Raw genomic sequence first — 24,854 nt, 5'->3', positions numbered from 1 at the left:
TGCCAAGGATGTTATAAGATGCTACATTTGAAATACAGATTACTGGATGAATGCAGCAGTTAATGATTGAACATTTCAACACCTTAAAATAAGGTGTTATCTTTTTGCAATATATTCCTGGTGCGGGTTTAAGTACTTATGCCAGTTAGCACTAGTGATGTCAAATTTAAGGGTTGAAGAGGAAATATCAGTAGAGGACAAAGTTGTTCCTTCTGTATTTGAGATAAAACTATTCACCAAGATGTTGCACTTTTAAAAGATCACTGCTTTATTTCCAACACCTTCCCCTCACCCCCCCCAATATCCCAAAATAACAAAGGTAGGCTTTTTTGCGTAATTAATATATTACATTCTCACACACACATATGATTCACACATATGATTCACTTGTGTGTGTGTATATATATATATGTATGTATAAGAATTTTGCTGGAGGCATCTAAGGCTTAAATACATAATGGTTTGCAAAATGGAAAATTATACAAGACTATAAATTTTTAGCTTATAGGCAGCTAAATTTTGTTTGCTGCCTCTGAGCAAAGCCCTGTCATCTCTCTAAATCTAATAGTTAAAATGACAGTTCAGTCAATGTTGCTCACCATTTCTCCACCAACATCTTTTACTTAAGTACTCAAACACAGCAGACAAATATAATAAAGAAAAAGCCAATCCTTCATTGTACGCATCTATCACAATTCTAATATCTGCAAATAAAAATGGCTGCATCTTGATGCTTAATAATATTACTGAGAGTTGAATTATTCCTTCACTGATCTCTGTCACTGTGTTTCACTCAGAGCTAAGGTCAGATTGTAGTTGTACACTTCATACACAGGTAGTCTTTCACCTCATTTCTCTCAGAAGAACCTCTTCTGACAGAAACTGAAGACACCAAGACTCTCCTCTAAAACAATAAGAAATAGGATTGGTTAAACCGAAAAACTGTCATTGCTATTCTCAATTTAAGCAAACCACAAATTTAGCTTTGAAGTTATTCACTCCATAAACTTGGTCATAAATCTGAATATTAGAGGGGTTTTTTTGTATATCAACAGACTGCAGCAAGAGTACAGTTAAAGAGAACTTCCCTTAGGCTCCACAAGAAAGCTCAGACTATAACATTAATTTTTTCTTAAAATGAAAGTTCACACTCCACATCCATTTTCTTTACAAGAACTGCTAAGGAGAAGCAAAGAAGGACGCTTAAGCTACTTCCATTCAATAGAGTTTTCTGACAGTGTTGGGATTTTTCCCCCTATCCTATACTGAGATGCCTAGTGTGGTCTAGCTAACAATCTTGAGTTTTGCTTTCCATATATTCCAAATGAATACGTTAAACATTTATCCTTTCAAATATTTTAGAAACTACTATCAAATCTACTGCATTAGTGCAAAGTAAAATTCCCCAAGGTAATATTTAATGAATAATCTCTTAAATTGAAACAAGCCAGTTTTCCCATACAACCACCCTGTAGATTAACTAGACAAATTCTGTACCTGTAACAATGCCAAAGTCTACAAAGAGATTTTTAGTTTTATGTTTCTGTTGGTGGCTGTTTTTTAGTACTATTTTTTATATTTGAATGGAACTCATAATTGGTAACAAAAGCTATTTTCAGTAACAACACAACCTGGCTTGCAATTAGCCAGAATGCTGGCAGGACCCATGAATGATTCCCATTTCCAAAATCCTCTGCAAACAAAACAGCATCTGCCTGTCACACTACTGACACTATGAAAGCACTCAGAAGTCTTGTATCTCTAAGCATTACAGCCCCATCTACTCTTGGGAACTTTAGAACAAATTGTTACACTGCTGGTGTACCTTAGCGGTGGGAGAAAGGGCAGACAAGGCTTCAGTGTTTTCCTAACACAGCCTGAGGTTTTTACCTACTCTTGCATGTTTAGCAGCTCTATCAGGAATACCTGAACAAAAGAAAAACCAAACAAACAGGGCGATCAGTTGAGCATTGCTCTTACAAAGCCTTTTACCAGAGCTACCACAAGCGTGTGAAATGGAGCATGAAGAGCAGCATTGCAACAGCAGGTCCGAAGCTACTGTACGGAAGCCAACTTTTCTTGAGACTCCCTGGTTTTGGTTGCGGTCCCTGGAAATTCTTGAGGCAGTGCAAGGTTTAAAGGAGATTGTATTCTGGCCAAAGGGGCATGCTGCTTTCCTAAAGTCAGTACGAGGATGAGTAAGACTGGGGACAATGACACTGGAATCCAAAATCAGTGCTTAACAACTAGGGAAACAGATCACTCTAACATCTGAGTGCCTCAGGTAGGAGATAAGAGTATGGTATTCTTATGCGATTAAAGGGAATTATAAATTGGAATAAAGGAGAAAGAGAAAAAAAAGTTGTCTGCAGTATTTTTTCCCTCTAGCAGTGAAGATTTACTGAGGAGTACAGCATGTGTCTGAGTGCTATACCTAGTAAACCTGAAATGAAGCAATTTTAAGATAGCATATTAAATATGTTGCATGAAGTTTCACTCTAAAAGCATAATCAAATAAAGATTATTCTTACATCAAAATCAAAATCTGAAATGGGGTGGACTAAGCAGCCTGAGAAAGCATTAGTGGCAAAATCAAAGGGTTATAAACCATTAAGTGGACAGGAAAGATATGACCTACAGTCCTTGCCTACCATCAGCAGGCATTTTAAGAACATCAAGCATTAAAATCTGACAAGAGGTTTTAAAGGCTCTCTCCTCCCTCAAAAAACTGTGTGTTTATATCACTGTAATGCTCTTGGGCCCAAACTGACTTATGAGCTGGATGACCAAACTGTTGTGCAAGCTCAGGAAGCACGTCACTGGCCAAGACAGGCTGGGACCTTCAGCTCAACAACTAAGGAATAATCCTGCTTTTGGTGGCCGGGGAAGTAAGACAATTGTAATTTCATCACTGTGATTATTTATTGGTTTTGTGTAAAAAGTAAATTATTTTTATAATTTGGGGTATTTATTACATTTAATATCAAGACAACTAAAGATAACAAATGTTATTACATTTGTCCTTTGTTCCATTAGCCAAGCAAAAGAGAATGAATATTAAGAATTTTCTGCCAAAATACTTTTCCCAGAGAAAAAGGGGAAGAGATGTTGGGGGAAGTGGGGAAGCAGCCATCTTGTTGCTTTACATTTATTTTAACCTAGTATCAACAGTAAGCAAATCTTCCCTCTCCTAATTCATACTAAACATTGCCATTCTTTTACTTGTACTGCATTTTGCACATTTCTATTTTAAAATAGGTCTGAAAAACAAAAGTGATTTCAGAAGTGTTGCTTAAAACAATTGTACTGTAACTGCAATTTTTTTTTTTAGTACTATACAGCTTACTACCATTACCATCAAGAAACCTGGATCTGCAAGTGGAATTATAAATTGAACCACAGAAGAAACTGACTTTTTCAGCTTTGGTAAAAATATTTAGACTTATAATTTCTTTCAAAGCTGGAAAGCTGATTTGAAGAAAAGGACCTCGAGTTTCATATGGACACCAAGCTGAACACAAGCCAAAAACATGCCACATGGACAAAGGAGGCCAACTTCCAGTGTCCCAGCTGCAATTAGAAGTACTGCCAGCAGGTCACAGAAGGTGATCCTCTGTCTCTACTCAGCACTACTGAAGCCACACCTGGAGAGCTTTGTCCAGTGTTGAGCTTTCCAGTACACAAGAGACATGGAGCTCCTGGAGTGGGTCCAGCACAGTGCAACAAAAATGATTAAGAGACTGAAGCATCCATTGGAGGAGGGAAGGCTGAGAGAGCTGGGACTGCTTAGCCCGAAGAACAAAAGACTCATGGGTATCTTATCAGTGTATACAAATAGCTGAAGAGAGAGTGTGAAGAGGATAGGCAGAAGCTCTTTTCAATGGTGCCCAGTGAGAGCACCAGAGACAACAGATACAAACTGAAACACAGGAAGTTCCATTTGAACATCAGCAACCACTTTTTCACTGTGACAGCACCTGAGTACTAACACAGGTTATCCAGAGAAGTTGCGGAGTTTCCATCCTTGGAGAGTTTCAAAAGCCATCTGGACACAGTCCTGGGTAACCTGTTATAGGTGACCCTTCTTGGAGCAGCAGGGAAGATGACCTCCAGAGATGCCTTCCAATCTCAATTATTCTTTCTTTTATTTAATATCCTATTTCAAAGCACAGCAATTAAAAAAAAACACAACTTCGTAAATATAACCAATATGGGTTAATTTATAAGAATTCATGATACTTTGAAGCAAGAGTTGTCACTGTGCAAACTGCTGTTTAAACACTTCTGACAAGGCTAAGGGAAAAAAAAAGGCGTTCTGAAAAATCGTGACACACTCTGCTATGAAATTACACTATCTTTGCTGGCACACAAGTAACAGCTCCAGGCTTTTCTCCAAACGTGAAATGCCCATGGATCAAGGCTCTTTACCTTTGACTGGCACTTTACACACGTACTTTAGCCCCTCCAGCTTCTGCTGCAATATACTTTTGTGTTTGTAGCCTTACCAAAGGAGCATACATGAACCACACTTGGCTTTTTATGGTTCTTATTATCCAAACAGCTTAGCAGAAGACTTTATGATTCCCAGCTAGAGAAGTGCTCATGAGTACGTGCATGTCTGAGTACCAAAAGGTACTGCCAGACCACTGAGCTAAAAATCTGTTTTACTTGCAGATAGCATTTTTTGAGTATTGACTCAATGTAGAAAAAAAATAATTTCACCAATATCACATAATCTTATTAGTACACTGCTGATGTTATAAACCCTTTGTTACTAAAGGTTTAGAGAATGAGTGCCACTGGTACAAAATATTAATGACTTACCTAAAACAGAAGGAGATGCAAATGTAGCACAAGGGCTAAAGAAGACATAATTTACATCACAAAAATGTATGACAGCATATCTTATTATTTTTTAATGAAGAGGATATTGCCATAACAGCTACTAAACGAGGCTCTGCTCAACATGACTGTTACCCTTCTCCTCTCAAAATTATATCAACAAATCAGAATAAACACAAAACTCTTACTCTGGTAGAATGCAAAACTTGGCAGATTTTCTCCTCTAAAAAGATGCAAGAAGTATTCCTCACAATAAACAGCTAATGTGCATGGCTACTATGCCTAGGAAGTTTATTTCTGTGAGGAGTTTAGCAAGGAAAGACATGGATTTCCAGGAGGAACTACAGACAAATGCTGTTACATTTAAGATATTGGTAACCACACTGATTTTGTCAAAAAACCTGAATGGAACATTTCTGCTCAAAAAACAAACCCCAAAAATCTACAAAACAAAACAACAAGAAGAAAATCTACTTAAAGAAACCTGAACTACCAAGCAAAATGGCTTGTACCCAAAATCGTAAAAGGAAAAATCTACATGGGAAACTGTATTATGTAAGGAAGGGTTAACTCGTATCCTGAAAGAGCCAAAAATACATGATTACAATTATTATTTAGCAGAAGAGGCTCATAAAACAAGGTGCTTGACAGTGCACCTACAATTCAAAAGGGAAAATGAGACCCAAATGAACAAGTGTCAAAATAGTATATTGCTCTTGTGAAGTGTTCTCTTGGAGACAAAATAAGAACAATAAAAAAAAATTAAAAATAGGAATGGGGTTCTAGTGCTCCTATTTGAATATAGACAAATTAAGATGTATGTCCATGTAAATTAATGCTGCAAGGAAGAATGGCTGCTGCCATAAGCTCTGTTGGAGAAGCTGTTAAGATTTGAAACCCATCAAAATTACATACGAAGTATGTATTTGACATTTGTATGAAAAACATTTTAGCCCTGCTCCCCAGCATCTTCTCTTGTTTAATAATTGTAGCTACTTTCTCTTACTTCTGTAGGTCATCCATAAGGGTTAAATGAAGTAATATTTTATCACACTAAAGGAGATCACAACACATTGGATTCTACACCTTTTAAAGAAACTGCCTTCTGAAGGCCTACGTTTTCATAAGAGAAAGAGTTCTGTAACACCATCTGGTCAAGGCATATTACTTAGAAAATGGCAACTAATATAAAATACACAATAAAATAAAACCCCCAAACAAACTTACTTTTCCTTCTACCCTTCCCCACAAAAATGAAAAAGAATCAAAGTAACATTCAAAGATGGCTCTACAGGTTTTGGACACATGTAGCAGAACTAAATAAACAGCATACAGTATGTAATCCCTTTTGTAGTAGTCTGTGGGATAAGATGGACATGGAAGATGCTTTTTGATCACTTCCACAGCTGCCTGTTCACAACAGAGGACTGCTGGTACCAAGGACTCCTGGACTGGATTCCATCCAATTTTAGGCAGATGGGTAACACAATTCGAGTGGTCAGATCATGGTACTCATGTACCCTCCAAGTTTAATGGGCTTCCTCCAGAAAACCCTAAATTTGCCTCATTTTTAAAAGCTGACAGCCATAACTCCAAAAATATCCACTCTCCATCCTAACCCGTCTTCCCTTCTCTGCATATATTCTCATAGTTTTTTACTTCTTCCTTACCCCAGAGTTTCTGAAGATCCACAGGAATCTCTTCATTCAATTTATAGCACAGAACTGTCTGTACCCTCTTTTAATTCCGTGAAATCATTACTTGTTTCTTACCAAGCTACTGGGTTATTGATGCCATGTATTAATTCTGATTTGCTTACCATGGAAACGTGTAGAGAAAGGTTAAAGAGCCCACAAATAAAACAAGAGAAAGAGGTTTAGTTTGGGGGTTTTTTTTAATAAGAAAAGTTACCATTTCTTTCCAACCTTGCAAAAACAAAGGAACATCTAAAGAAGTGATGGAACACAAGCTTTTCATTTTCTTGAGCTCTTCAGCAAACTTAGGACAAGCACAAGTCTGCAGCCTAAGGCAGATTCCACTGAGACTAAGACAACTTGACACTTCCAGTAAATGTCTTCAGACAACATCCATCCAGTCTATAATTTTTTTTTTTTTTTTTTTTTTTTAAATGAAGCTTACAGATTCAGTTGCACTTCATTTTCCTGGGAAAAGCAATGATTACTACAGTTTAGAACAACAATTTATGGAAAGATTTTAGGTAATAGTTGTATCTGAACAGGTCAGAATTCTCTCTTCTCTCAGAGCCATTTTCCTCCAGTCTTATATGCTCACAAAGTCCAAGTATCAAGTATGCAAGTGCAATTAGATCACTCTCATTGTCCAAGCTGGTCATCTAGTTACTGAGGTTATGGATGGCAGGACTGGAAACCCTGTTAACAGATGTGAATACATTAATAAAAAAAGCCATTTTGTAATAAAGTTCTTGACCACTAAAATAAGATGAAGGTAACTAACACATCCCTCATGAACAATTTTAGCTACCCTAAGGTATAACAGGATGTACTAGACATGCTATTTTCAAACAAGCACCTGTGTACTTCTTATTCCACTGCTTGTTGTATTTAGGAATAGTACCCCACAAATGTTCAGAAAGCTATTATTTTCCTCCACCTAAGAGCTTACATAGCAAAAATAAAGGACAAAGCTGTTATACTTTTCTCAAACAGATCAGAAAACATTGTCACAGATTTTTTGTATTTACTCTGTCTGAATTTCTGTCAGGTTGTCCTGGACTACAGACCCTTTGGGCCGGGTCCATCTGTAATGAGCACAATTCAATGAAGCTTTGAGTTGCCTGTTGGTGTAAAGAGCTTAGGGGGTGAGCTGCTGCATAGTCTTGAACTTTTGGCAACACATTATGGTAGAAAAAAGCGTAAGATCCACTGAGCTTACTCACCTAAAATAACACTTAATGTTAGGTAGGCAAGCACAAAATTTAAATTTTATTCTTATCACATTAAAAGAAATTTTAAAAAGGTACAGGTCATTTCTGGCATGCATTCCCACTCAGCCTGCACAGAAAAGAACAGAACCTGGAACCAAATAAAGCATATCCACACTTTTAAAAATACTCTTCCTTTAACAGCCTTGTTGAGCTGTGAGATTGCTAATGAATGTTGTATACAAACAACATTCATGTGTTTAAACCCATGTGAATTGAAATTGTTGTATCATTCATTGATATTGTTAAATCTAAATCTTGTCTCAACATTTACATTGATGTGGCTTTTCAAGGACTTTAACCAGACAATATGAAAAAGATCTTGCAAAGTAAATTCTATTCTAAGAAAATGCCTAAATTTCGACTTTTAACATAATAAGAAAACAATAAATATCCAAAAGGATGTTTCAAACACACACAAATGGACAAATCATAAATGTCGGCACTAACAAAACAGAAAGACTACCAACCAAACTGCAAAATGCTTAACAACACCAACATCAGAGTAAAAAAGAAAGTCCAAATGAGCCTTAAGAAAGACAAGCTTGTAAACTTGAGAAAGTTCTATTTTAAAGAACTATTTTAAAGGTGTATGTTCACTGACCAGAAAAAGAAGCTACCATTCCCTTGCTACACAGCACCATGTTTTGTGGCTTGAACCAGTCTTTTCCGTAGTTTTAAGAAACCATGAATATTTCAGAGAGAGGAAGTAAATTGAAATAAAGACAAATGCAAATATTTCTATTACAATAATCCATCGAACTAGAAAAAACAAAAGATTAATAAGATTATTCAAAATGTTTCAATGGTATGCCCTTTATATTTGCCATACCTCAGCATGAGTAATGTAACTTACATAGCCATTATATAATTGTATGATTATGTTTGATAATCTCAGTAATAATTCGCAGCCTAACCAGCAGTCTAAGCATAGAAATAGGTGATTCACGAGCCCTAAGATCAAAATATAGGAATTCTAACAGTACATCCCAAAAAGTGTAACTAAGCCTTGATTTACTACATTCCCCACTCCAATTACTGCTGAAGTAATATTCTTCACAAGTTTCTACAAAAAGCTGCATGTAATGAATACATGGGTAGTGTATGAACATAACACAGAACAAAGCAATAACAAGGCACTGAAAAGCCTCTGAATTCAAAATGAAGATTATTTAAGTTCCATTATTTGCTGCTATTCCAGAAAAAAAGTTTAGAAACTTGTAAGCAACTGCACAAAAAAAGAGTAAGGAGTACACATGCATTCCCCTGCCCCACCAAATACGTAATAAACCAAAATAAGAACAAATTCTTTATAAATGATAGTCATGAGAACTCCTACAATAATCTCTGTCTATTCAGCTACTTAAAAGGGATCCACCAGATACATTTTCCTTGTTTTGGCAACAACACAATCCAAAACAAAGGGTTACAACAGAGATGATGAGATAATGAGACAATTTAGTGTTATAATCACATCTCCTTGTTTCCTCTTTGGACTTTTAAAACCATTAATACCATTAGAAGGGTAATGGCCTTAAACTGGTGAAGGATAGGTTTAGATATTAGGGAGAAGTTCTTTGCTCTGAGTGTGGTGAGGCACTGGAACAGGCTTCCCATAAAAGTGGTGTATGCTCCATTTCTGGACATTTTCAAGGGTGTCTTGGATGAGGCATTGAGCAACCTGGTCTAGTGGAAGATGCCCCTGTCCATGGCAGGGGGGTGGAACTAGATGACCTCTGCAGTCCCTTCTAATACAAATAATTCTATGATAAATTATGGTTTAGGGTGGAACTTCACCATAACGAGGAATTTCTGATGGAGTGAGCTAAGTCAAATTGCACAAAATATATGATTAGAGTACCATTACAGCAAGTGCAACATGGTGCAATGGAAGCTCAAAACAGTTTCTAGACAGTAGAATCCAAGCAAGAAGTGAAACAACGGCCTTTTAGCTGAAGTCAATCATTGAGACAAAAATGTCACGTAAGAACCACTAAGCAGATTCTTTTTTTTGTGCAGCTCTGACTTCTATGTTGCACAGCTTTACTAGACGAAACTGATTGCTACCCACTGTAAAAATGTTTTAAGTGGCTATTTGCCACTTCTATTATACAAGAGTATAATAGCTTATAAAATATAAGCTAAAGTACAAAACCAAAAAATCTTACTAAATTAATGAGATAATACATTAAGTCATTCCAAAAATATTTGTGTCCCTGTATTTAACAGTACTGGAAATGAATCCTGACTGTATAATTGAAGAAATACAACCAGAAAACTAAATACCTCTGCTCAGAGAGACAGAAGACTTTATATATTTAATAAACATATGGAGAAATTAAACTGATAGAACAAATAGGTATAGATGGAGAAGATCAAACTCGAGGATTTTAATTTTGCTGTTTCGTTAGTACCCACGTGTTTTGTTACAGAACTTTGCTCTTATTGCAGCAACAGAAGGACCTTCTATATTCATATTCCCAGGACAGAGTCTACTATCAAAACAGTGATGATTACAAATAATTTTCTCATATTATAAACAACAATGAATTTTGAGTACTTTTATCTGCAAGGATACTATCCAAGTAACTCAAATAAGCCAGGAGAAGTCATTAACTGTTTTATTAGCTGAAGAAAAGCAACCAGCATTTTATTATGCATGCTGAAAAGCAAGGTCAAAAGACCAAAAGCATATTACAAGTAACTGCTTTAGTTGTGCTAACAAATAATCCCTAAATTTTGAGCCAAAATTTTCACTATTTAGCAGTTTAAGCCTCAAATATTGGCTGTATCATACAAGTACATCTGACAGAATTCTGTACATTTCACTCAAAACCCAACACTGGGAATGCATTTATCACATATGAGCTTTACATACAGGATGTAAAATAGTGTTTTTGAGGGCTCTGCTTCTTAAATTTTGTTGCTCAAATATCAAGAAGTTATATTGACTTGGAAGAGAAGAAAGAATCTTCTCTAGTCATGCAGCAATTCCTAGACAGATTCATTTGCCTGTAAGTTCAATAATACTGGGAGGAATGGATAAAAGACTTTTTTAGTCAGTAAGTTCTTAAAAAGAATAATACTAATAAAGAGAAGCAATTATTTGAGTAGAAGAATTCTAGAACTGTCACTAGGCAATTTATACCATTAGGTAGCTACATCCTTGTAGCTCATCCTTGTTTGTTTCAACACCCCTGTGTTGACTGGGAAGCATCGTATGGCCAATGCTCAAGACAACCACCTGTATGAGGCCTTTTCACCAAAGACCAAGTAAAAAACTTGATATTGCCTATTCTACATAAAAAGATGATAAAAAAAAAAACCAAAAAAAACCCCAGCTGACACATTTGTTTCTTTAGGAAGCACCAAAAAAGGGATTGCCTAAGAGTTATTTAAGGGGAAGAAGAGGGAGCTAAAAATGCCAGAACTCAAGTAACCAAAGTGAAGTAATAGATGTTTCAAAAGTCAGTGACATGAAAAGATTGAGAGTGAAAATATGGCTTGTATAAATTGTCCCCGCCAAGTAAATAACATTAGCAGAGCAAAGAAAAGAAGGAGAAAAGAAAAGGAGAAAAGGAGAAAAAAATAAAATAAGGGACGCAGAAGGAGTAGGAAAGAGAAAGGAAACAGTATTTCCTTTTCCCAAACAAGAAGCAGCCACATGAGGAAAAACTAGGTGCCCTTCATCAATGAGAAGCATAATCACAATGCACATTGCTGTTTAACATGCAATACTTATGCTGTGGCGTTCTATAATACACTGATTTTTTTCCTGGATTAAAAGAGAAGTATAAAATCTTGTAGCCAAATTTAAGTTAGAAAAAAATTGGTTAGATTGGTTCCAATTAAAAAACCCAGAGTAAGACAGAAATTTTTCATTTTTAACTGTATATTAAATAATTGCCAGCAAATACAAATTATTGTATCAAAATCTACATCATATTAACAGTTTTAACAGGTGGAAAACTGGTAAGCATCATGAAGGAGTGGAAAGAATGGTTTTAAGAAGTAAGTAACTCTGAGTAAGCAGAGACAGCTGAAAACGCACAGCAATCAGATTTCTTTTAATCTTTCCTGAAACTACTCTGCAGCATGATCTCAGGAGGTCCTTTAACAGAGACTTGTGAGAGAACATAAAACTACTGACAGTTCTGCACTATCTCCTACTAATAAATCTAAGGCAACTTGCATAGCTACACTACAATTTTTGTTATAAGCACTTTAAAGTAATATGAACCGGCACTGTTGCCAGAATCACTCTCCATCCTTCTCTTGCCCTAGTCATTCATTTCCACCATGCACTTTTCTCCACTGTTTCTGCAGCTTTGCAATGATCAACATTAGGAAAGCTGATGTGAATCAAGAATAATCCAGAAGAAAGAGCAACTTCAATCCAGAACAATTATCCAACCCTAATCAGTAAATTACTGTCACAAGGCCCTCCCATAACTACCCAAAGCAGTTCTGTAGATATGAACTTACTGCAAGCTCCTGAGCAGTGTCTGAACACATCTATCAGTGTTCAGTTTATAGACAGTAGAATTTGACAGTGTTTGATTCACTGTCAGCAACGGCTGCCAAACTCTCATCCACCTAAGTCCGAATGGATCACAGAAACGGGTCAGTCATTTTACAGCCCGGTTGGAGCTTGCCTGCTTATCTACATTACATATGTATTTTGAGATTAAGACTCAACTAACAGTATGAACACCCAGGATTTAAGTCACAAAGTTTGGCACATTGGTCCTTTTTCTGCAGTATAAACATAAAGAGAAAATTTAATACTCAAGTTTTTTGGCTTCATATGTACAGAATTATGAGGACCAAGCATGTGAAAAACTAATGAAAAAAAATATTCTTCCTCCCAAGAAACATATATTTTCTTTCTCTGAATTCTTATGGCAAGAGGTTTTGGCCCTCCTGGTATTAGTAAAGCCCAGCTGACATGCTAACAAAATGAACAATTTCCTTTATGTAATGACTGAATACACAAAAGGAAAGCACTCTTGATTCCAGAAGGTGCAAAGGGATTAACTCTGGTAGCACAGAAAATAAGTATTCTGAACACTAAAAACTTCATCCCATAATGTAGTGAGAGAAACCAGAAATTACAAGAAATACTATTGAAAATACATCACAAGAAGAGAATCAATTATAAGCACATATAACCTGCACATAGCTTTAAATCTATGTATCATTAATCCATGCAAAAGCTAATACTTTCAGTGCAGATAAAAAAGAAACGAGTACTACAATCCTGCACATTAAAACATTGATACAGCATATATGGCCAAACTCATGAAACAATAATTTTACAATAAATTAGCACTAAAGACTAAAGTCCTACTGTATGAACTTACAAGTCTGAACACAAACTACGGTAAGCATCAGGAAGGGTTAAGAGTACTCAGTCTGGATCTTTTCACTGGAAACAGCAGCCTCTGTTTGGAAGAAGTTTAATATATACCAAACAAATGTGATTTGCCTGAAGTGATTCATCACCTCACCTTCATTGATGCATAGTCACCAATACTCAAGGAAATATCACCCAAAAAAAGTTTTAAAATAGAAAAGTAGCTTTTCAAAACAATGTAGAAAAATTCACTTGGCAACTGAACCTTTTCTGCTACAAAACATTTATTCACAATAAACAAAAACTGAAGAAATGACCACACTGTTAACTAAGTACTTGTAAAGGAGATGCTTTAAATTGATATCAGTCAATTTATTGGTAAAACACATTCTCCAAACTACAGTACTAGTGGCATCATGAACCACTGTTGCTTGTAACCACTTTTTCCCCCCCCCAGTTTATGCTCCTACATTATTATGCCAAGCGCATAAGGGAGAGGAAATACAAATCTTCTCTCTAGAAAAGAGGAAGAAGGGGAAAAAAAAGCCCCAAACATGAAAACCCTACAAGTTTTGCAGCTATTCATCCTTTAATAAGGATCATTATTTACAGAAAGTCATTCAGCATTTATTGAGAAAAAAGGAAATACAAAATCCATGGATTTCAAACATTAAACATTGGGTTCCAGTAAACTGGCACTCAAAAGAAAAAAGATTGCACTCGTGTAAGCATTTTGACACAGACAGACGATGCATCTCCAGGAGACAAATTAAAGAGCGATGCTCCATTGAACAGTTATGTGATAGGAGTACACTGTACTATGCAAAGCACATAAACGCTACGTAGGTCTCTCATTTTTTTGAGTTCCTTATTAATTGCAAGATGTTATTCATAGGAGATGTCTAAGCAGCCCTAAATCTAGAGCTCTATCAGTGATTCAGCATCTGTAGGTCTGCAGCAAAAATTTTTTGCTTCTGTGGGATAATGGGAAAGCAGCTACGCACCTAAATCCAGCCTGAATTCTTCTCCAGTCTTGGGGTACAATTTCCCTACCTCCTTTGTGTCAACTTAAATCAGTATACAACTGTAAAGAGAACTTGTTGTGCAACCAAAACAGAAAACCCATCCTCCCAAAAAGATTGTTCTGACAGATGAGTGCCCCAACTTACCTTCAGTCATGTGCCCCTTACATCTAGGGCCAAGGCTGTGTAGGTGAATGCAAACTGTGCCTTTCATTGGTAGCCCAAAACTGTATTTCATCATTAGAAATACAGGTTTACATAGGTTTTTAAAGACTTATCTAAAATATTCATTTTGGGGAAGGCATGTATGTATAAAATAATTTTTTTTTATCCACAGGAAAGCCATAGAAGTTGATCTATAGTCTACAGAAAATTTTTAATTCTAAATAGACTGCTCTTTTGTTGTTTACTACTTTAACTCGGTAAGGCAGTAAAGATTTAAATCCGACTGAAACTGATGACCGATATCCTAGCCATTTGTCTAACATAAAAATCCATTTGCTCCTCCTGTACACTCCAGGAACAAATAACATTACCCCTTTGCTTTAAGGGACCCAGAAACCAAGAAAAAACTTCTGTTGCATTTGGCATATTTCAATCACCATAGATCTATTTATACATGTACTTCCACCACCAGGTGTTAACCCTAGGAAAGTCTCATTCAGTCAGGGTACTGCTACAGCAGTGTTTTCCAGATAAAGCCAGTAGTGCATACATTCAGCTGAATGTAGATTTTGAAAAAATGGAAGTTAAAAACAAAAAAAAAATCAAGCCATGATTAACTTCACACAGCTAGAGGTTGAGAGCACCACAGCCTTGTTTCAGTTATGAAATAAATACTTTTATAATTTTAAATTGAAATTATCCCTTTAAGTTTATTTATGCATTTACTCTTCATATTCATATTCCAGCTTCCTCAGCAGCATACACACAGTTAAAACTTGATGCTTATTAGAATAGACTTCTGGTGGGAAGTGCTAAGAATTCACCCCACTGCCTACCAATCTATCCAGAAATCTGTTCTCACTCCTACTTCCTCCTGTCTGTTCCTTTCTGAAACAGCAGTAGGGGGGTTGGGAGTTTGCCTTTCCTCTACTGGATCACAGTTGTGTACATGAACTATACCAGACCATATGGCAATCTCTCTCAACTCATAAGAGGCAAAACAAGCTTCCTACCAAGCCAATCTGAAGAGAAGCAGGCAAGAGCGAGAGCTTACAGATACCAGTGTCCACATGCCATGTCCACACGTCACAGAGACCAGTTACTACATCTTGCCTATATCAGAAACATAGTGAAGATGGATTTTCCTTTCATGACGGGAAAGCATTAAAGCTTTAGTGAACACCAAATTGCAAAACTCCCGTAGGAAAACCACTCCAAGACACAGCACCTCAGGAGATATTCCACTACTCATTCTCAGTGAAGAGCTGGTAAGATTCTCAAAAGGGCCCAACCTTTAGATCCACGAACCTGTGTTTAACTCTGGTAAAACCAGAATTGTCTGATCAAATACACTAAAATAGGATCTCGCTCATGTTCTTTTCTGGGAAGTTAAAAATTATTTTTACACAGATTTTATTTTCAATCTAATATATTAATAATCGCATTTCACAACAGCTTTTAGCCCAGCAACCAAATTCTTGTGTAAAACAGCACATAATTTTGTCAGCATTTTTATACTAGGTTTTAGGGTACACAAACTTACATGAGCATGCAAGAAATTACTTGACAGAAAATAGTTCCCTCAGCTGGAGCTACGTAATTTTTACTTTTTAGTTTAATTCAATTAGTAGAGTCATTATATCCGTATACCAACACAGGCATATAATTTTCCTATTTAATTTTTCTGCTCACTGCTATGTTCTTAAATTCTTTATTACCACAGAGATAACTTACTGGGAACAACAAGAAGCCACTCTACCAGAGGCAATAGGGAGCAAAACTCAAGCGGTGGAAGGCATTGCCTATTACCTGCCCTAAAGAAACATGAAAACCACCAGAGACAGACAACTGTCAAGTAGCTGGAGATATATCCAGGATCTGCCTACATTGAAACATTACTGCAATAAGGACCAAAACTAAACCACAGTTTCCCATTGCACCATTTCTTCATCAGTATCCTACACAACGTGGAAACAGACGTGCCACACAGCATAAGAACTGCCTAATAGTCTGCCTTTAATTTATAGGCGTTAATGCACCTGTCACCAATGATCTATGACATTTGATACACTAATACCAAAAGTGTTATTGTAAAGAACCATTCAGTCCTCATGTTAAGGTTAAATATTCATCCCTCTCAATTTAAGAGATTGTACATTTCACTCTGTCCACATTACATAAACAAAAAGTACATAAACAATTAAAGAAATAAGGAATTTTAACAAAATCTCTAAGCACTAAACTAAGAAGAAGCCTGACCACATATGTATTTCCCTTAGAGAGAAAAAGTCATCCTCTACTGAAACACTGCTATAGATATGACAGAAGTGTCACACTTCCAGAATACCAAAGAAAAATAATTTTCTTTTCATTGATAAGCAGCTAGGAAAAGATGGCACCTTTTTATTTTCTCGGTTCTGCTTTATGTCGTAACTTCATATTAAGATTAAACATCCAAAAACCTTAAGTGTTCAAATGTTTAGTGCGAAAAAGTTGAAGGCTTATAACTTCCCCTCACTTAAACTTTATAATGAATACTGGCAACAGAATGTCAAAGGTGCCACTAGCCTATCACATTCTCAACCTGCATAAGACAGCTGTAAAAAATAAAAACCCAAACAACCCCAACAAAAAAATCACAATTCCCCCATTCCCCCCTCCAAAAAACCCCACCTTCAACAGAAACTTAAAAATCTGTGTTTAACAGTAAAGTGTTTAAATACTAAATCTTAGAAGTCCTATAGGGCAATACAGATTTGAGAAATTTCATGGCACCTCTTTAGGAATGAGATTCTCTAATTCACACAATAATTTGAAAAATTTGAGGTTCCGTTAGTATCAAGCATCATTATTTCTTAGGGGATTTTCCCAGACAGATTATATGTCAAATAAATTTAACCCCAGAGATGTAACATGATCTTCTAACAGTTTGACTAAATTACAAGTTTTAAAGTAGACAGCCATCAAAGTAAGGAGAACAGGCAATCATGAATTCAGGAAATGTACATTGCCCCATAGTCAGCTAATGGCAACTTTAATAGGATGTGATGGATTTTTCTCCACCAGGAGAAAATACTGCCTGCATTTTTGCTTCAACAACCCACGCCAGCTGACTAATGGAGTTATATTTTTGTCTCGTATGAGGATGGTTACTTGCCCATCCTCTAGCAGTTGCAGAATGAAACATTAACAACAGCTGTGGGGTGAACAGAAAAGCTGCTCTATTTGGTAGCCAAGAACCAAAGTACAGGCCTTTCCTCTCAAACAGTGGAGCTCATTTTCTGTCACAGGGTGACGAAAAGACACAGCACAGAACAAAGCCACTTTTAGGGCCTGAAGTAGCTAACTGAAGGTAATTTTAAGGAGTAATAAATCTTCATGGGAAAAAAAAGTAAAGGACCCACAGAAATTAAAAACAGGGTACTAGGATAGATAAGAGCCCTTGGGATCTTAGAAGCTGTTGCTGAAATGAAATACTGGTGGATCCAGACAGGTTTCTTAAAACAACTCTTATCAAATACTATTAAATATAACTCTTTAGCTCAGCATACTAACAATCCTAATCGTAACAGACCAATCCCAAAGAAACACTCCTGCCATGCTACTGAATAATCAGCATATGCCTGCAACTAGAAACATCTTTTTATGCAAACACTTGGGCTTCAGTCCTGCAAAAATTTAAATATATCACTCTGAGTAGACCTACAGATCTCTGTGGAAGTCTGTAGAGTTTATCACACACATAAAAGCTAACACATATTTATAAGTCTTGCAGGATAATTGCTTTTGGCAGAATATAAATAACATTGCTCTAATGTGTTTCAGCATCATGGTCTCCTGCTTTAAGAGCCAGACATTCTGGTGAAGCCTGTCATTCTTCATATAAAGAGTGGCAGCTGCATAGCCCACAGAGACATTTAAGCTTCTCTTTGCATTTTCTTTAAAGTTTCAGAATAGTGTTTGGGCATTCTTTTAAAGTAGCAAGAAAGCTAACAAGTGAAGCTGATAAAAATTGCCTATAAATGCTTTCTTACTAGGTCCATGGATACCACCGGTAGGACTGGAAGCAATTCTTAGACAAACTATCTATAGCTTCCAACACTGCCAAACAGGACATCAATTCGTCTGTGGAGTTTACTAGGTATTTTTCCAGAACCCAATGCACTGGGCAACAGGGCAATAATTCAGTATGAGAAGCAGTTTTAATAAAGGACTCTAATGTTCACTGTACTATATACTTCAATGAAAAAGCTTAAAAATCTGCTACAAGAAGAGCTTTCAAACTGCAAGACAGCCATCTGAAAAAATTTTAGAAATTTAATGCCAGCAGTTTGCCTAATTGATTTTTAAATGCATACCTAAAACTAGGCCCTAGATTTCTCTCCTTGTCAGTCTTTTTTTTTTCTTTCAACATTGTCTTACTGTCTCCACTGCCTTTCATTTCAACTTCTAACAAGGATAGACAGGAGCAAAGAACAGTAGCTTCAGTTACCATCAATGCCATTGAGAATTAAAAGAATAGTATATATCACCTCCTGCAAGCCCCAGCTGGAACAGCAGACCTGTCTTGGCAGAAGGTCCAGCTCTAATTAGGAGAAAGGAATTAATATATTTTGTAGGTAGCACTTACAGCAGCTTTACTTTTGTCCTTCCACACTCCTGCCCTTATTTTCATTTGATGCCTTCATGTCTCTAATACCACTTTGAAAAAAGATTTTACAGCTGAGAAGTGTTGCATGCAACAAAACCAGCCCTGGTATAATTTAACTCTAGTCCAACAACACAAACAGCTATGAGGGGGTAAAAAAGTAATTTAAAACACTCAGCAGCTCTCTCAAACCCATATGAATTCATTTACAGTTGGTATTGCCTTGGCCCAAATAAGCAGTTAGAATTTCCTTGAATTCAATTGATTTCCATTAAGCATATTTTTTTTTTGAGTACAAAAATGACAGACTACAGTTAAGTGGAACAGACAGGTAAATTTTGAAGTCTACACCTAACTTTTAATCAAGAAATCCTTTGTTTGCACCTCAATCGTATTTAGCGTAAAGCAGCATCTTAAAAAAAAAAACAGACAAACCAAAACCACACAAAAACCCCAACAACAAAAAGCCAACAAAACAAACAAATAACAAACCCACCCAGTTTCCAGGTATTAATGAATGAGCCTTGACTGAATGGAGACTGAAGGAAAGTGACACAGGCAATCTCCTCCCTACTTCATGAGGTCCTTGTTCAAGGCCAAAACCCAAGAGCACCAGCGCCTCCCAATCCCTTTCTCTACCTGCAAAAACACCACCTTAACATCAGAAAGCAAGCAGTTGACACTGACATGACCATAAATTCAATGTATTTCCTAACAAAACTGAATTGCTAAGTTCTTCCTTAGAACATCATGCTTACTATTTTCCCTCATCACCTTATTCACATGGTTCTTGTGAGACAAATGGTTTCAAGAAAGGAAACACCCATTCAGTACACAGATACTGAAATACTTCATTTAGATTAGACTAATTTCAAGTCCTACCATCAAGCATGAACAGTGAGTTATGCCAAAAGATTAAAACTGCATAAGCTGGCATAGCAACTTCAGTTTGCTTGAACTTCTAAATGCCAGAAAACACAACACTTCAATTAAGAACAGATAAACCACCCAAACCTAAATTTCTGCTAAAGTCAAATGAAGTCCTACCAAACAACTACGTGGTAAAGTTCCCCACCAAAGAATCCAGAAAGAAATAATATCTTTCAGCTCAAAGCTCCTGATGAGGAAACAGATGCATATGGGATTTAACCAAGTTCCACAGCAAATGGAAAAGTCAGAGAAAGGATGTAAACAAGATTTTTTGCCAGATCCTTTATGACAACTCTTACATTTTTATGTAAAGCATGATCATCTTCAGGTAACAGCAGCATTAAGATGTTATGATAATAAAATATAGTACTAAATAATTATTCATTTGTGATGCTCTTGGAACACTGTCCAGATACTAATGGCATCTCTGAACATGTTCAATGTCTATTGAGTTTCTCAGACATTTTCAAAGGGACATTTCCAATCTACCAGAAAGGAGAAATGGTAGCTGACCCATCTGTAGTCTTCAAACAGTTCTGAAACATCATCTGCCTTGTCACAACTTCCCCAAACCATTTCAAACCACAGATCTGTTTTACCATTAAAAAGCAAACAAGTGAGCATTTAAGTTCAGTAGATTTTAAATAAATCTACTCCCACTCTCTCTCATTAACTGATTTCAACTGTAAATTTGCTTTAGTTGCTTTAAGAGGGGAATATTAACTACATAGAGTCAAAGTTATTTTGTGTGTCAAATATTTAGTGAAACTGGATTTGTCAGTCTCGATTAAATGCAGTGCATTAATGGAATTCTCTTTTATTTCTATTTTAAATGGCTTGTGTACTTATATAACTGCAGTTTATTCTGAACTTCAAGGTTAACAGAAAGGGTCTGAAAAAAACGCCAAACCCAAACAAAACCCTCAAACCTATCCTGAAGAGTTAAGTATTTCAAATTACATAGTCTATGAGAAACCTTTATAACAAACCCACCAGTAGCATATATGAGGTATATCATTGCAAATCTTCATACTGCTTGGGGGAGGGGGCATTTGCTTACATCTCTTAAAAACACCCATAGACTTATGAAGATCTATGACTGCCCTTTTCTGGGTAGTTTTACAAAGGAGCAACAACTTCGAGACCTGTCAGTGTGACAGGTAAATAATTTTGTGTATCTCAAGTAATATGATTAATACTGAATTCAACTTAACTCCTGTGGATTTTGGAACTTCACTTGGTAGCAGCCAAGACTGGGCAACTACAGTACAAGCCTAGTATTGGAATGAATAAAGCACACACACAACATTTTCCTTTGTGAAGAAAATGGTACATAATGGAGCTTGAGAGACTGAAGATTAATGAACCTAAGTTTTATCATCAGGAAAAAACAAACCTTAAAAAATGATGGACAGCAGGAATACATAAACGTCTCTACTTGCACTGCCAGATGCTAGAGCAATTTCTGATCATACTGTCGGAAGTTAAAGGCATACAAAAAATACCTGGCTATTTAAACTGGGAGAACTATCGATCTGAGCTTCTTGTGATCTATTGGAATATTGCATTTTTGCATTATTGCATGGAAGAGCAAAAGATCTTCCTACTTTTTGACCAGCATTGTTATTGACAAAGCACAAATCCCAAAGACAAACAGGAGTACATCCTGACAAAATAATTTGCTGAATTAAAGTAAAAACTCATTGCAGAGGAAAGCAAGATCAGTCCTTTGGAGAACACAATTTTCCAGTGTAAATAAAGCTAACAGAAGTTATAGCCTACTGAAAACATGATACAACCAATTTTTTTTTGTTGTTAATGATAAAAGATTGAACAGCATCTTTCATTTCAGTTGTTAGGAATCAAATATACTGTTTTATTCTTTAGACAAAATAAGGGAAGTGAAGTAGTAACAACACTGAAAAAAGTCACCTCTCACCAAATACACCCTAGATCATGGATATTAATGCTGTAACTGGGAAATGACAGTTATGTTTTCTCCACTGTAAAATACATAGGTATAACTGAAGAAATAAAAAATGCAAAAAACAAATAACTTCTGCTGTAGGATACTGTAATTTCTGCACTACCTGACTGTAATTGCCTTTAACTTTAATTGTGAAGCAATCTCAGAAAAGCTGACCAAAATCACTCTTGCCCTTGAGAAGTGTCACTTGATCCTTCCTCCTTTGCCATGTGAAATACAATTAGCATCTCTCTTGCAACTTCTCTACTGAAATGCTCTTTTCCTGAAGAACATGGCAGAGATAAGGCAGAAATATGCCTTATTTGGGATGCTAAGTTGATCCAAGCTCATGCTGAAAGAAACATGAGTATCTTAAAACTAACTAAAAGCTCTTACTTCATCCATTGAGCTTCAGTTGTGGGGCTCAAGCAGCATAGATTTGCCAAATGGTAGAAAAGCCAATCCTGTATCTGCCAAGAGCCGCTCAGGCCTAAAAAACCAGCTGAAATAACAGACTTGGTTAACTTATTTCCAGTTATTCCTCAAGTCTAATCCATGCATTTTGGTTGTGTTCAGAAAAGGAGCTATACATGTAACAGTAGTTCTACTTCAGGAAGATTTGTTTGCAAATATCAAAAAAGTTGAATTTTGTGTAGCAGAGAAGTGACTCAACATTGATTTTCAACATTTCTGTAATATCTTTTTCTTTCACTGCTGAAAAGGGGATGAACTTGTAGCCTGTGGGAAGCATTCTCTCCTTCTACAGCAAAGGAAACACATATTTTTATTTGGGTTATGTTTTTATTGTTCCAGAGTGGTAAAACACAAGCTTCTTGCTAGCATTGCTCAAGGGTAAAACCCCAGTATTAAGACCTGTAAGGATGCTCAGTGGACCAGTGAAACATCTCCAAGAGACACTAACCAGTGGCTCACTTTCCAGAGAAGCTTTTGAGGATAACCTCTATGAGAACACTAATACAGAGAAATACTCAGAAAAAAGTACTTCCTAAAAATACTAAAAACCAAACCAAACCTATGAGGATGGCTGGAGGCCCACACAGCTCAAAACCAACACATTCAAAACATGGAAAAGATACATCACTTTCAGCAGTAACAAAACTATCAAATGAAAAACAAACAAAAAACCACAAAGAAACAAAACAAACAAAGTAATTAATGCAAAAAACCTACAGTTTTCAAAATGTACAGCAGGGAAGGAAAGAAGGGAGAACCTGAAAAAGCTCCTCTAATGAGCCAACTAAACTTACCAGTTTTCCCCTAGTTAACCACAACTTACTCCGGAACAAGGGAAATAAAAGGCTCCCCACAGGAAATTACACTATACTAAGGTACAGCACTCTAAATTCATGTGTTGTTCTGGAACAGCTTCCTTGAATAGACCTGTTCTTCAACCAGAATTCAGCTAACAGATGAAGAGGAGCTCATGTTTTCTACCTTGCTTCAGGGGAACGAATATGAATGTGTTCTCCTTGTGCAGGATTTGCAGGCAGCCATAACTGAGAAATGAAAGCTCATGAATTCATGCATCGTCAGCCCAGGCAGTTCAAAGAAAAAGAAACCTGGGTTTGTGTCAGTGACAAACACACGTTTGCCAAGCATCTCTTTTACACTATGCAGAATACCCTAAGTATATGATGGAAGATACTTAAAAGTATGTGATCAGGTAAGACTACTTCAACTTCTGAAACCATTACTGAAACATCATCTTCGCCCCTCAGACAACCTGAAAACAGGAAAGCATGTAATCTCATAACAAGATTACCTCAGCCTGCCTGCAGCCAAGAGGCTGGGGTGCAGGTATGGTCACAGACTCAGTTTTCTGTGCCCCAGGCAGATGCTTAACTGATTTGTGCAAATCCTCCATTACCTAACATGGATTGTTAACATGCACGATTCTTCTGCATCACCATAGTAACAAAGCACGTACATTTTAAGGTGCATATGGGGGCTCTTCTAGAGGATGTGTCAAGTTGAATACACCTAAGACAATATAAGATATTTTAAGCTAGCCCCGTTCAGTACAAATACAGAAAGCATGAAAGTACTGTGCTAGAGATCATCATAAGATTGCTCAAGCAGCGGTTACACATCCATTAAAAAGTTTTCTGGAGACTGAAAAAAGTAGAAGGTGAAGCAAGATTCTGTCAAGATGCTCATGGGTCTTAATGCATTAAAACAACTGTGTAATTAATAATGGCCTGATTTACACACACTAACTTCTTTGGGAACCACCGAGCACAACATAGGAAAAGATTTTATGAACACAGTTTACCTACAAATTGCCCCACCCACCCCACCCGAAAAAGGAAAAAAGATCCAGATAGAAAACATATTTACTCATTAAGAAATGACAAGCAACTGGCATTTTCATATCAATGAGAATGACAAGTATCTTGCACTTACAGGCCTGAACTATGATGCTATTCCTATAGGATACATGAGTTACACCACAGAAAAACCAGGCTTAATGGCAACCCATACATTAGATGCCTCCACAGCAAATAAGCCCATACATTGTCAACAGTCTCATGGCACTCTGTGACTTGCCACAATGGGATGTGTGTCTAGTGTGCATCTCATAACAGATGCCATTACTGCCTTAAAAGAACCAAACCAAAAGGAAATTCAACATAGAAAAGGTATTATTCCGTCAAATAAACTTCTCAAAAAACTAGAGAGAGCTTCCAAACTGGGGGGGGAGAACCCCCAACTTTCAGATAAGGATTAAGAAAATCACATTAGCCAAAAGAATATAAGAAACAGCACGCTAGAAGTCTGGATGCAATTACAGCAATATTACCAACATTTGAAATACTCCCATAGTTGAAATCTGAAGATTAAAGACTAAAATCAGGCCAAACTCAAGAAACAAATCAAACAAAAAAACCCTAACAAAGCTGTCAGAATAGTGCTTTACTTTTCAGTAATAGTATTTATAGAGT

The 24,854-nt window shown here is 36.6% G+C and overlaps 1 protein-coding gene across 3 annotated transcripts in view; it reads right to left on the bottom strand.

Annotated features, from left to right (window-relative positions):
* SPRED1 (sprouty related EVH1 domain containing 1) overlaps positions 1–24,854 on the bottom strand; it is a 61,239-nt gene that overhangs the window by 27,418 nt on the left and 8,967 nt on the right. The window contains exon 1 of one of the 3 annotated variants that reach the window (XM_010391532.4): positions 3,978–6,888. The exons of 1 other annotated variant lie outside the window; for it this stretch is intronic. The gene's annotated coding sequence lies outside the window, so the exon portion shown is untranslated. Of the gene's footprint in view, positions 1–3,977; positions 6,889–24,854 lie in introns of those variants that run through there. One more of the 3 variants, XM_010391524.4, reaches the window with a different exon arrangement.

The sequence above is a fragment of the Corvus cornix genome, chromosome 5, assembly GCF_000738735.6.
Source record: "Corvus cornix cornix isolate S_Up_H32 chromosome 5, ASM73873v5, whole genome shotgun sequence".
NCBI lineage: Eukaryota > Metazoa > Chordata > Aves > Passeriformes > Corvidae > Corvus > Corvus cornix.
The sequence above is the reverse complement of the archived record's forward strand: the minus strand, read 5'-3'. Positions and strand labels throughout refer to the sequence as shown.